We start from the raw sequence: 12,930 nt of genomic DNA, 5'->3' as shown, positions 1-12,930 counted from the left end.
TGAAGACGCAGCAAGCAGCGGTCACATCAGACGGTCGTGACGGATGGAATATTTTATATGTAGTTTATGCATCATATTTTTCTATTAGTCCTATTATATTTTTGCCCATGCAACACCATCCATCCTACAAAAGCACTCTTGGAGTTTAGCCATTAGCCTGTGTTGTCAGGTTTGAACATCCAATGTGTAGGGCAGGGATTCCCAACCTTTTTTACCCATGAGTCAAATGTAAAAAGAGTTGAGGAGCAACACAAACATGAAAAAGTCCCTTGGGGTGCCAAATAAGGGCTGTGATTGGATAGTCGGTAGCCCCAATGTGGACTGGTAGCCTACAGGAGACTCTGCTTGGCACTATACTTAGTTTTTACGCAATTAAAACTTGCTTCTAAGCCTGGAATTCAAAAATAAGTACCTGTTTTGAGGACACTGAGAGCAACATGTTGCTCATGAGCTACTGGTTGGGGATCACTAGTGTAGGGCCGTAGTTAGATTATTAGAACATTCAGCCCTTGGGTCAATAACTGGATCATAAATGTTGGTGCCGGGCACACAGGCAAACTCACGTATTGATCAGACCAGAAAAATAGTAGATTAAAAATTGAAGCTTTATTACATTAGATCATCTCTCGTCTGACGCGTTTCGTATCACTAGGATACTTAATCATATGATTAATTACATAAAAGCCTGCACAGCAGGTTTCATGGCATTGGGAACCTTTGCAGCAATTAAGGATTTTAATTTTCACTGCATGTTTCACCTGGAGCCTGAATGCATAACACCTAGTTAAATATTATATTTTATGTTGGACTGAAAATATGTTAGTGAATAAAAGTAATTCTTTTTTATTTCCCCATTTATCAGTGGAGGAGTACACTCTAACAATCTTACCCTTAATGCAAAGCTCCTTGGGTTTTGGGACAATATCAGATATACTGAAGCACTTAGGGGTTTTCAACATTATAGCTGCTATTGTGGCTATATGCAATAGAAGCCTCCATTCCATTGAACTTTTAGGAACACTGGGATGAATTTAAACTATTAAATAATTAGTTGGTTGCTACATATTTTTTTGGTGTTTAAGAACCTAGTTTAGTAAAATAGCATGAATACATTATCTCTAGAATGATTTTTCAGACAGAATAACAAGCACAAATGAATTAGTAATGGAAAAAGTGCAGAGGGACTAGTGTTTGCATAGTAAATGAAAAAGCATAAAGTTACATAAATTGACATTAATGGAAATGTTTAAGTGTACAGCTGAACCTACAGTAGCTAAGCAACAGCTTTAGCAACAAAAAATAAACTATTATTTTTATTAATGCAGAAGGGCCAATAGGGGATAAAATACTTGGCTACATTGCCAGTATGATATTAATAGTGGAATTACTAAAATTATGTTGTATACATAATTGTTGTTATGAAGTATGTGGTTTTTGTGTCATAGGTGTGTTTTATGTATGGTTATACCATTATGAGCTAATGTCTTTAATGGGGTTTTGAGCATTGAAATGCTGTGACGTGAGTTATGGAACCAGCTGTTTGATATTGAGGAAGTGGCAAGACGCCACAAAACACTTGGGAGTAGATTTACTAACCGGTGAAAAGTCGGCAGTGTCCACTTCGCACCCACCGCAACACTTTGCCAGGAGAAAATTCGCTAAGATTACACTAATTCTTTAAAATGCGGAGTTTCGTTGTGGGTGCCGAACACTGGCGACTTTTCTCTAGCATTACTTCGGCAAAGCAAGCATTTGAAGATGCGCTAGTGTTCATTTCTGCCTAGCAAAACTTCGCAAGGGATCTTGCGCTCAGGTGAATTTTCATAGGGTGGGAAATTTAAAGTTGTATGGAAGTCTTTATGTTAAATGTTGGTGCATATACTTACAAATTACACTTTTTTAAAAACACATGTCCAAGGAATCTTAATAAAGACAATAGAGTTCTTATAATGCCCTCCACATGTGCCCACTGTAAAATTAATGTTCCATATGTTTGTCAATGTATGGTGAAAACCGGTTACTAGGGATGTAGCGAACTGTTCGCCGGCGAACTAGTTCGCGCGAACTTCGACTGTTCGCGTCCGCCGCAAGTTCGCGAACGTCGCGCGACGTTCGCCAATAGGCGTTCGCGTCAAAATCGGTCGCCCATTCGACCATTCGATCGCTAAAATCGAACGATTTTCGTTCGATTCGAACGAAAATCGTTCGATCGAACGATTAAAATCCTTCGATCGTTCGAATCGAACGATTTTCGGATGATCGAAGTTCGCGAACAGTTCGCGAACAGTTCGCAAATTATGCCGGTGTTCGCGAACGGCGTTCGCGAACACATCGGCGGCGGTTCGCTACATCCCTACCGGTTACCCAAAAAAAGTTTGTTAGGTCTTTTGCAGAAAATCAGGCTGAAAAAAGGAAAAGACGCCAGCATATTTTGGACTTTGATGCATTTTCGGCTCACAGAATTAATGTAAGAGACAGAAGATTGAGGAAGATCTAGCTACTTTAATGCACTGCGCCTTGTCTGAGGGGGCAAAGGCAACTCTGGCGTAAGAGGTAACGTTCAGTTAAATCTGCATTTTAGCGAATTGCGGAGTGGCGTCCATTCTCCAGAGCGAAAAGTCGCCTGGTGATAGAGTACGAATGACTGCTAGCGCCAGTCTCTTTCACTAGCGAATTGAAGCTGGCACTTATTAGTAAATCGGCGATGTCCCTGCGGCTGGTAATGCTAGCGAATTGACGCTAGCGTTAGCCACTTCGTCCTTTAGTAATTCTACCCCCTAGAGTCCTGCTATGTTCCACGCTTAGCTATGCATTTTTTAAAGGTAAATAAAAGTGATTTTTTTATTTAATATTCAATATACAATGTGTCTCCTGTGCTCCATCAATGTAACATTTCTGACAATCTTGGTTATGCCTGCCCGGGGCTGGGAGGTTGCTTAAATGTTTTCATATTTTAGGTCATCATATCTAACACTGTTTGCTTAAAGGGATGTGGCACTGTTTTGACATCTGCTGTACCAGGTTGTGCCCCACTTTTTCAGTGCAATATGCAGCAATAGGAATTCAGGCTGCATCAGTATCGGGTCCTGGGGATGACACAAGAATTGCAGCCTTATTCCTTTTTATTTGTTCTTTGACAGCTAAAGGGGGGTTCAACTAGAAGAAGAAGCACGGTGATTATATTGATCACTGACTGTTCCTATACATTATCACCCTTCAATCCAAAACAGGATTCTGTCAAGAAGAAGGTGCAAACCCACAGCAGAAGAAAATTCAGTGCAGGAAAGAACAGAACTTAAAACACTTCTTGTCTTGTCGCCACCAGTCTTATCGAAAGAGAACAATCAGAGCAGGGTTTTCAGCACTGAATGTGTAATACAATACATAACTGATGACCAGACAGCTACAAAGTACTGTCTTTGCTGATAACGCTTTATCGAATTTCCACAGTATCACTCATCTGTCTTGCAGCGGACCCAGAATCCTTTGGGGGCAGCTATGAAGTCATGCCCAGTAAAACAAATCCTTGTAGCTTAAGTTCTGAAATGCTGTATTGTAATGTGCAAAGTAACTGTAAATCTTAAGGTCCCAAAGAACATTGGCTTGCTTTTTGCATGTTCAAATATCCACATAATTACATGCACATAGAATCTGTTTAGTTCTTTTTGTGGGTTTAAAATTTGAATTTTTATTATTTATTATTTTCATGTGTATTGTTTTAAAATTTGTATCAAAGCCACCCTGTGAATTCTGTGTTTTAATTACTCATATCCTCTCCTAGTAACAACTACTACCCTAAAATAGATGCATGTTAAATAATACTTTCATGCAAATATTTCCTTACACTTACTTTTATTGCTTTGTATCGAATATGCCTATTTTGGTTCTGTCACTTACTCATCATATTACATCTATAATGATGGTTAATAGTTCCTTATCTGCACAGTTATACTTAGCGCTTAGTGTACTTACTCATATAGTCACTTTCTATATGTAACTGCTTATTTTTTTAACTTTTTGTGTTGTGTTGTTTCATATAGCTCAATAACAATGGTCATTGTTTGATAATAAATCATATTTTAGACTGGAATTTAAGAAAAGTTTTATTTTGACCATTGGGAATGACACAGGTTTTACAGGACTGCTTTAATCATTTTAGCCCAACTGGCAAAATAACTTTTGGAGACCTGTAAATGAAGGGGAGGTGGTTTCTAAGTTCCCTTGGGTTACCAGTTTTTTAAGCAATATTCTAAATGAACAAGATTCAGAAAGACAGACGGTATGGATTCACAGTCATCAGAGAGGCAGTGAAGTGGAGTCCAGGGACAGGTAAGTGCAGAGACATGGGAAGGGTGCTTTTTGTGTTGTATGAGAAACAGGAATTGTGACTGTGCTGCAGATAGAGACTGAAGAGCGACAGAAGCGGAATTAAATGAAATTGACATTTCTGTGAGTTCTAGAAAGCATTAGAAATCCTGCACGGCACAGCAGGGAGATGCTGTCAAGGTGAGACTGTACTTAGTAAAAGAATATTGATTTACCCAAGAATATGGGAATAACAGTGCAAAGCTAATAGCAATATTTAACATTAAACAGAGTGCAGTCGGAAATTGGCCAAAACAGCTAAAACAAAGGATAATCAACAAATATTGACTCCTGAGAAAAGTGCAACTCAACAGTATTGGCAATATCCAGTATTTCACTGATGTCGAGGCTGTTGACAGAGCTTTGTGTATGTGCATGGCTTTTAATCATAAAAGGCAAATGCCAACTTCAACAAAGTGACAACAAAGTGAAGGGTATATTTTTATTTTGGCCCATCACAAATTCTGCAGCCCAACAAAATTATGTCCCTTACTTTGTAGCAGCAGCAGCACACAGTTTCAATAATTCCCAAATATATATTTGTATACATGCAACTACGGTACCTTGCTAAATTTTTTGCATCTACATACAGTTCTCTCATCTTGAATTGTGAATATATTGCTGCTTGCACTTTTTTTTATACATTTGATCAAGCTGTTTAAAGCCCCAGCAACCCTCTAACTTAATTAGACTCTCTTCATTATTTTCAGACTTCAAGACCCACAAAAGTCTTATCATTTCTACAAAGCATATTCCACTCTATGCTGATCTTTCCAAGTGAACTAGCTTTCAAATCACCATGTGGACCACAAGCTTTCTACTACTGTGTGAGTTAAATGCAAGTTATAGACTAAATGGCAGTGTTTTGGGAGTCTCCCACAGATTGAGAGCAAAGAAACAATCATACTCTTATGGGCTTGTTTACTAACAAAGGTGTATAGAATATAAAGCTTACATTTGCAAAAAAAAAAGGCTTCATGAACCATCTACATCAATGTTATTTAGAATACCCCTCTGAGCACGGGCAATGAATAAGACTTTCAGAAAAGCAAACATTTTAAGTACATTGCAGTCTGCCCTTCTAATATTTGGTATGTAATGCCACAATGTGCGCTGAACTGGAAAAGAAGGTTATGCTCATTTAGAAGTTCTAATTTCACAGTTTTTAATTCTTGACTTTAATTGCCCAATATTGCTTCAGAATATCTTCTGTCATGTAGCTTGATCCCTAAAGGGGACAAAAAGGAGTAGTTTGTACAAATGTCACCACTGTGAGAGAGGCAATACGTATGGTGCTGACACTGACCACCATGGGACTTGATCTCTCCCACGAGCAGCTCCTACATCTTGTCCTCTCCTATCTCCACGCTCATCTCTCCCAGGATAACAATAGATTTTATGTCATTGTCATTTTCTGGTGTTTTCCAGTATTTGTTTAGTTTAATAATTCAGAGGAAAATGGACACTTGGCAGCCAGGACACAGAGTGCTGAGCACAGAGGCCAAGAAGGTGACAGAAATTGGAAGAGACAGACTCATATTAGGAATAGATAAATAGCTGGACATAACTGGAAAATTGAAGTAAACAATTGGATAATATCCTTAGCATTATTTGGATGGGTGTATATCTTTATAGGTTTGCACACAACACATGCAGAGCTTAACAAGGTTACAATGGCGGATGCAATATTGGAAAACTAAGCAGATAAAGGTCTGCTTTGCTTCATGTGGCAGCAAAAAAGCTCATCTAGGAGTCAGAGCAGAAAGCAGGCTCTCTGCCACTCTTTGACCTCTAGAAATTGAATTGCTGGTTTGGATATCGGTAACTACAGCAGATTGACCACAGCTCCCATTATCTCTAACCTCTCGTCCTGCCTGAGAAGCACCATTGCCGAAGGTGGAAGTATTTACCACTGGCTCTCAGCTGCGAAATATGTATTTCCAGGTAGGCTAGTAAAAATGATCCTGCAACCACGTGGTACAAGACACAGCACACCAGGGGTTAAATCAATTTGTTTTATTCCCTGTGCAAAAAAAAGGTTCCACGGAAGTATGAATATTAAATCACGTCTGAGTTTTAAAGTATGTTCTAACGTTTCCTACTTAGTAAAACCATCAATAATTCAGGGATAAAAAGGATGAGGTACATTCACAAAATCATCTCTCCCGTCAGCTGCTACCTTTTGTTTAGTTCATAACGATTCATGAAAATTCAATAGCCTTAGCAAAGTGCCTCTATCGGCCTTCAATAAGATCCTCACATGCCTCACGTCTCGGGGAAGAATTGCCCTGCAATGAGTTAATAGAACAAATAAATATAAAATGTTCCTTTATTCTTAGTAGAGTTCTGTTTTTATATTTTTGGGTACAATATTCCTTTATGGTCCAAAGGGCCTGCGATATATTGTTAAGCATGTTTCATATAGAAAATGAGTATATATATGTATATATATATATATATATATATATATATATATATATATATATATATATATATAAATTTAAAAGAAACTTACCCCAGCTCTCCAACATACAGCCCCCTGGGAAATTTATTTTTGCACAACTGAACTGTAACTAACACAAAAAGAGGCACTCTTAGGGGCCAATTCACTAAGGGCCGAATATTGACGGTTAATTAACCCTCGATATTCGACTGGGAATTAAAATCCTTCGACTTCGAATATCGAAGTCGAAGGATTTAGCGCAGATAGTACGATCGAAGGATTATTCCTTCGATCGAACGAAAAAATCCTTCGAATCGAGCGATTCGAAGGATTTTAATCCAACGATCGAAGGAATATCCTTCCATCAAAAAAACTTAGGAAAGCCTATGGGGACCTTCCCCATAGGCTAACATTGAGTTCGGTAGGTTTTAGGTGGCGAACTAGGGGGTCAAAGTTTTTTTTAAAGAGACAGTACTTCGACTATCGAATGGTTGAATAGTCTAACAATTTTTACTTCAAATCCTTCGATTCGTAGTCGTAGTCGAAGGTCGAAGTAGCCCATTCGATGGTCGAAGTAACCCAAAAAAACCTTCGAAATTCAAAGTTTTTTAACTTCGAATCCTTCACTCGAAGTTAGTGAATCGGCCCCTTAGTTACAAAGTTTGTACAAAGTATGACGCACCCCGTCAAGGCAGTGTCCATGCGTCAGTCCTAGCTAAGTGTAAAAAGTATTATCTTGGGGGGAGAAAGACCATACCTGCCTTCTAGCATGATCTCTTCCAAAGACACCATTAAGCGGGGGTTGGGAGAGCATACTTTGTACAAACTTTGTAACTAAAAGTGTCTCTTTTTGTGTTTGTTACAGTTCAGTTGTGTAAAAATAAATTTCCCAGGGGTTTGTATGTTGGAGTGCTGGGGTAAATTTATTTTAAATTTGTATATCAAGCCGTACCAACGTGCACCCAATAAAAAGGAATTGAGCTGCATTTTTTTGATTTTATATACATATATATATATCTCGAACGAAGAATGCCGGCACAACACGTATACAAGTATAAGGTGCCTGGGTGCAGAGCTGTATAAAGGTATGTGCAATAACTCAAAAAAAGCTAGCACTCACAGGTCTTAAAGTGGAAAAAAAGGGGTTTTATTCAAACAGAAAAAACGTTTTGGCTAGGTCCCTAGCGTTTCTCAAAGTAAAGGCTTAAAGGAGAACTAACCCCCCCAATAATAAAAAGCCCTACCCACTACCCTACATAGTCCACCCTCCCTGATCCCCCACCTGCATAGGTGATTACTTCTGAAAGTGCCACTAATTCATTACTCACATATAGGTGCAGAGTAAGCGCAGTAGAGCTCATGGGCGACATGTTCTGGCTCTTTGTTATTCTTCAGGACATGAACACCATATTGGCGCATGCGCAGTTGGAGCACTCTCCAGACTGCCAGAAACTTTGCCTAAAGGTTTTTTGCAGGGGGGCCCGGTGCACTCTAGTTACTCCACTGTATGTGAAATAGTCATTTCATAATCCATACCTGTATTTATGTATGAGAGGGAGACTTTAACTCTGACATATATATATTTAGAAAAATTGAGGTATAAGTCTTTGTTACTCATGTGAGAAGTGTTTGATATGAAGCATTAGCCAACTACAATCAGTTGTTATAAACCTTGCAATTCCTGCCATAAGGCATAGGGCTCATTTACTACCTGGGAATATGTGTTCTAGTGCAATAACCAATAGCAACCAATCAGCATTTGGCAGTTCTACGGCAACAACAAAGAAAATCTTTGTTGTTGGTTTGGTTTAGTGAATGGCCCTGTGCTGTCACATACAAATAAAACCAACATGACATGGGGCCTCTATATTTCTTATACAGCTGGATACAAGGAAGATATGGGCAAATCTTAAAAAATCTTAGAAGGGACTAAGCAGCCGAAGAGATGATAAATAGTACAAGGCATACACGCTACTTCCGACTGCATCAACATCTTCCAAAACCAATTACAGTAGCAAAAATTCATTTACCATGTTTAGTGTACCCAAGGGACTCTGCCAAGCAAATATTAGGGCTGTTGATAGCTGCCTTTGCTGAACTGCTATAAATAGTATATTTATCATACCAATGTCTGCGCAAGCTCTTAAGGTGTGTTTTTTTACTCATATAATTATATTTTTCATAAAATTTCACTTATATCAATTCTTATTTAGCTACACACTTTACTTTCATGTTTTCCTGAATTTTGCTCATTTTAATGGCATATAAAGAGGCTTTTCTGTGACTTATTGGTGATATCAGAAAACCCAGGGGTAGTGCATTTTGAAAAGAATACATTTTAAAAGAAGTTTTAAGAGCCGTGCTGGTGCACGCCTATTAATAAGCCTTAAAGTTAGAAGTGCTTTTCCAAAAAGGCAAATGTCCCTAAACTACAACCCTTGCTGTGTGTCATATAATATTTTACTTGCACTAGGAGTTTCTTTTAAAATGAACACATGTAATGAATATAATTCACATGCAAAAATGTCTAAATCCAGTATAGACTTCCAATGGGGTAATGTCTCGTCAAATGGCACAAATGGAAATTGTGTCCATCTTCTTAAAGGTATTTCTTTTTGTGTTAGCAGAGGTATTTGTGGGTTTTGTAAGGGGGCACAGCTACAGTACTTATATACTGTAGGTGTAAATACTAGGTGCAAAATTACCAATTTAAATGGCATTCATATGCTAAAACTATCTTACAACACAGTCATCATTCAGTTCATGATGGCTACAGAATGTTAATTTCAAAGCTCTGTGTGCAGGTTTTAATTTTGAACATGCAATGGTATGGTATTGAGGAACCCATGAACAATATAAACGTAATCCATTCTGGTGCTCTTGTCATGGGTTTTATTTGCCTTTAAATATAGTTTGGCATAATATTATTAGACATCTGTAATTGGCGATTACCTAAAGTTTGTATAAGACCAAAGGAACACAAGGCTATTCTTATCTGGAACAGAAGAGCCCCTCTATTCATTTGTCTACCAGTTGCCTGGCTATATGAATGCAAGAAATATGTCAATCAGTCTTTCCAAGCAACAGTTACCGGATCTGTAAGTGCCACATTGCTTGTTGCTTGTTATCCAGATACCAAATGCCTTGAATCGTCATTTATACCATAAGACATAATCACAGTATTCCCCTGCTATTGCTAAAAATAACCAAGTCACAAAACTACAATCAGAGCCCTATATTCAAAATTGGATTATCTTGGCCACCATATTGTCACGAATCGGCAACCAGAATCCAGAACCAATGCTAGGCTCCCTGGTCTCGGCTCTTACTTCTGCCTTTAACAGCCGCCTTTCACCACGGGAGCGGGAGGAGCCCTTGGCTAATTGGATGCTGCCAGGTCTTAAAAAGAGAGGAACCAAGCGAGGGTTCTGGACGAGCAGAGGGGCAGGATCGTTAGCAAAGTCTGGGCAGAAGGTCACGGTGCAAGGGGTAGGCAAAAGCGTGGTCAGACAGGCCGGGTCGGTGCGGGCAGAATTCAAGCAAAGTCAGACAGGCAAGGGTCAAAACCAGCAGATATATCAGAAGGGTCAGACAGGCACGGGTCGGATTACGGATTTCAGAATAGTCGGTTATCAGGCCAAGGTCAGGATTACAGAAGTCAGGAAAGTCAGGCTGGCAGGGTCAAAACAGGAATCAGAATATGAATATAATGCACCCAGGAACTCACAAATGGCAGATGGCAATGACATCATCACGCCAGCGGCAGTTTGTGTATAAATAAAGGAAGTGCGCGCCGCGTGCGCCATAGGAACCGGCAGAGAGGAATAATCAACGAGGCGGGTGTCCCCGCCGGACCGCTAGACCACCAGGGTGAGTTTTCCTCACACATATACTGTATTAGCCTACAGATTTCAAGAAATATTGCTCCATATGGAATTTAGATCTCTAAAACTTTTAGTGGTGTTAATGAGCCCTTGGACATGTGTGTTGTTAGGGACATGTCCCTTGATTCTAGTAACATTCTGTTATAAAATTTATAGTTTATAATGTTAAAAGTTTATAATGTTATATGTTTATAATGAATTAATGGTAAGCGTGACACCCACACGGCATGATGGCGTCAAATACTGTAAACCAATGTTTTGTCATTTTCAAGTGCTTTTTGTTGGAATGAAAACATCCATTGGTCTTGATATATATTGTTTATAGACATATTTCATGAAGACTATTCCTGCATCAGCAAGTGGCCTTTATTAGTCACCTATTTGGGTAACTAGATGTGGGTACAGTTTGTTCCCTTTTTACATGATCTTGAATAGGTTTAGGAGACAAGCCAAGCACTTTATAGTATAATGTGACATTTTGCCCTTCCATTTATTTCTCAAACTAATTAAACCACAGTGGACTCCAACTTTATTGTAGTATTTTTTTTTGTTATAATTACTGCATTTAGCGTGACACTAGTCATGTTACTCTAAATGTTGAGGTAATTTCAGTTAATGTTCTCCTGTGAGATTTTTCTGATAATTATTAATAGTCCTTGTCATTATGATGAAGTGCTAGAAGCAGCATGTCTTAGTGACTGATGTTTCTCTGTATATCCTTAAGCTCATATCATACAATAATTTTACGTGCATTTATAGCTTGCAATTGCTGATGCTTCCTGTACTGAACCTTGGCACAGCTGGATTCTTCTGTCTGGTCTGGACTACAATGTAATAATTCCTAAAGAATGTAAGGAAAATTATGTTAAATGAGGCCCACTGGGGGTTTTGTTTGTTGTAAAAGAAGTACAGGTATATGATCCCTTATCCGGAAACCCGATATCCAGAAAGCTCAGAATTACGGAATGGCTGTCTCCCATAGACTTCATTTTATCCAAATAATCCAAATTTTTAAAAATGATTTCCTTTTTCTCTGTAGTAATAAAACAGTTGCTTGTACTTGATCCTTATTGGAAGCAAATCCAGCCTATTGGGTTTATTTAATGTTTAAATTAATTTCTAGTAGACTTAGGCATGAAGACCCGAACTACGGAAAGATCCATTATCCGGAGAACCCCAGGTCCCGAGCATTCTGGATAACAGGTCCCATACCTGTACTATGTAATGATAAACATACTTACATGTACATACAATGCTAATGTTAAATAACTTTTTCTGTATGTAGGTTCCTAGAATTTTATATATCAACATAAAATATAACATAATATAGAAATCTGTGCAACCTAATAGTGATGTGTGGGTCGACAAAATGTCAACCTGCACCCTGCCCTAAACTACCTCTTCACCATCCGCACCACCATGTTAACAGACCTGCACCCGACCAGACTCGCACTGATGTCATAGAAGGGATTGGGTACGCAGGTACGAGTCTATAAAAAATTGTAGACAGCAACCGGCACAATAGGGTCACAGGTGGGGAGAGCAGAAGTAAGAACACAACCTAAACCTGCCAATCTTGTATGGAAGTCGGCCCGAACTCACCCGATCCACAGGTTCCAACAGCTTTCAGGTCAGCCAACAAATCCAACACAGTTCTGCTGCCTTACCAAATACTGTACTTGGAGAACTGGGCAGGGAACTGACAAATGATGTTCAAAGATGATAATTGCAAGGTTTTACATTTTGGTAGAAACAACATTAATGCTAGTTATACCCCATTTGGTAGTGTGCTTGAGACTCCTTAATTGAGAATGATTTGTGGATGTTCATGGATAACAGACCTCCTCAATAGATATCCGACTGATTTTTGCCATATATCTCTTGGGAACAACATGTTGCTCACCAACCCTTTGGGTATTGCTCCCAGTGACGTCAAATCAGGTGCTTATTTTTGGATTCCAGGCTTGCAGACAAGTTTTGGTTGCATAAAACCCAAGTGTACAGCCAAACAGAACCTTCTGTAGGCTGCCAGTCTAAATAGGGGCTACCAATAGACAATCACAGAACTCATTTGGCATTGCCAGGGACTTTTTTCATGCTTTTGTTGGCCCCCAACCTTTTTTTACATTTGAATGTGGCTCACTGGTAAAAAAAAAGGTTGGGGACCCCTGGACTTGAGGAACAGAACTTTTATTTGAAGCAGCATAGGTGGTTCTTCACAGAGAAATTGTGGAATGC

The sequence above is a fragment of the Xenopus laevis genome, chromosome 4S (assembly GCF_017654675.1).
Source record: "Xenopus laevis strain J_2021 chromosome 4S, Xenopus_laevis_v10.1, whole genome shotgun sequence".
NCBI classification, from domain to species: Eukaryota; Metazoa; Chordata; class Amphibia; order Anura; family Pipidae; genus Xenopus; species Xenopus laevis.
The sequence above is the reverse complement of the archived record's forward strand: the minus strand, read 5'-3'. Positions refer to the sequence as shown.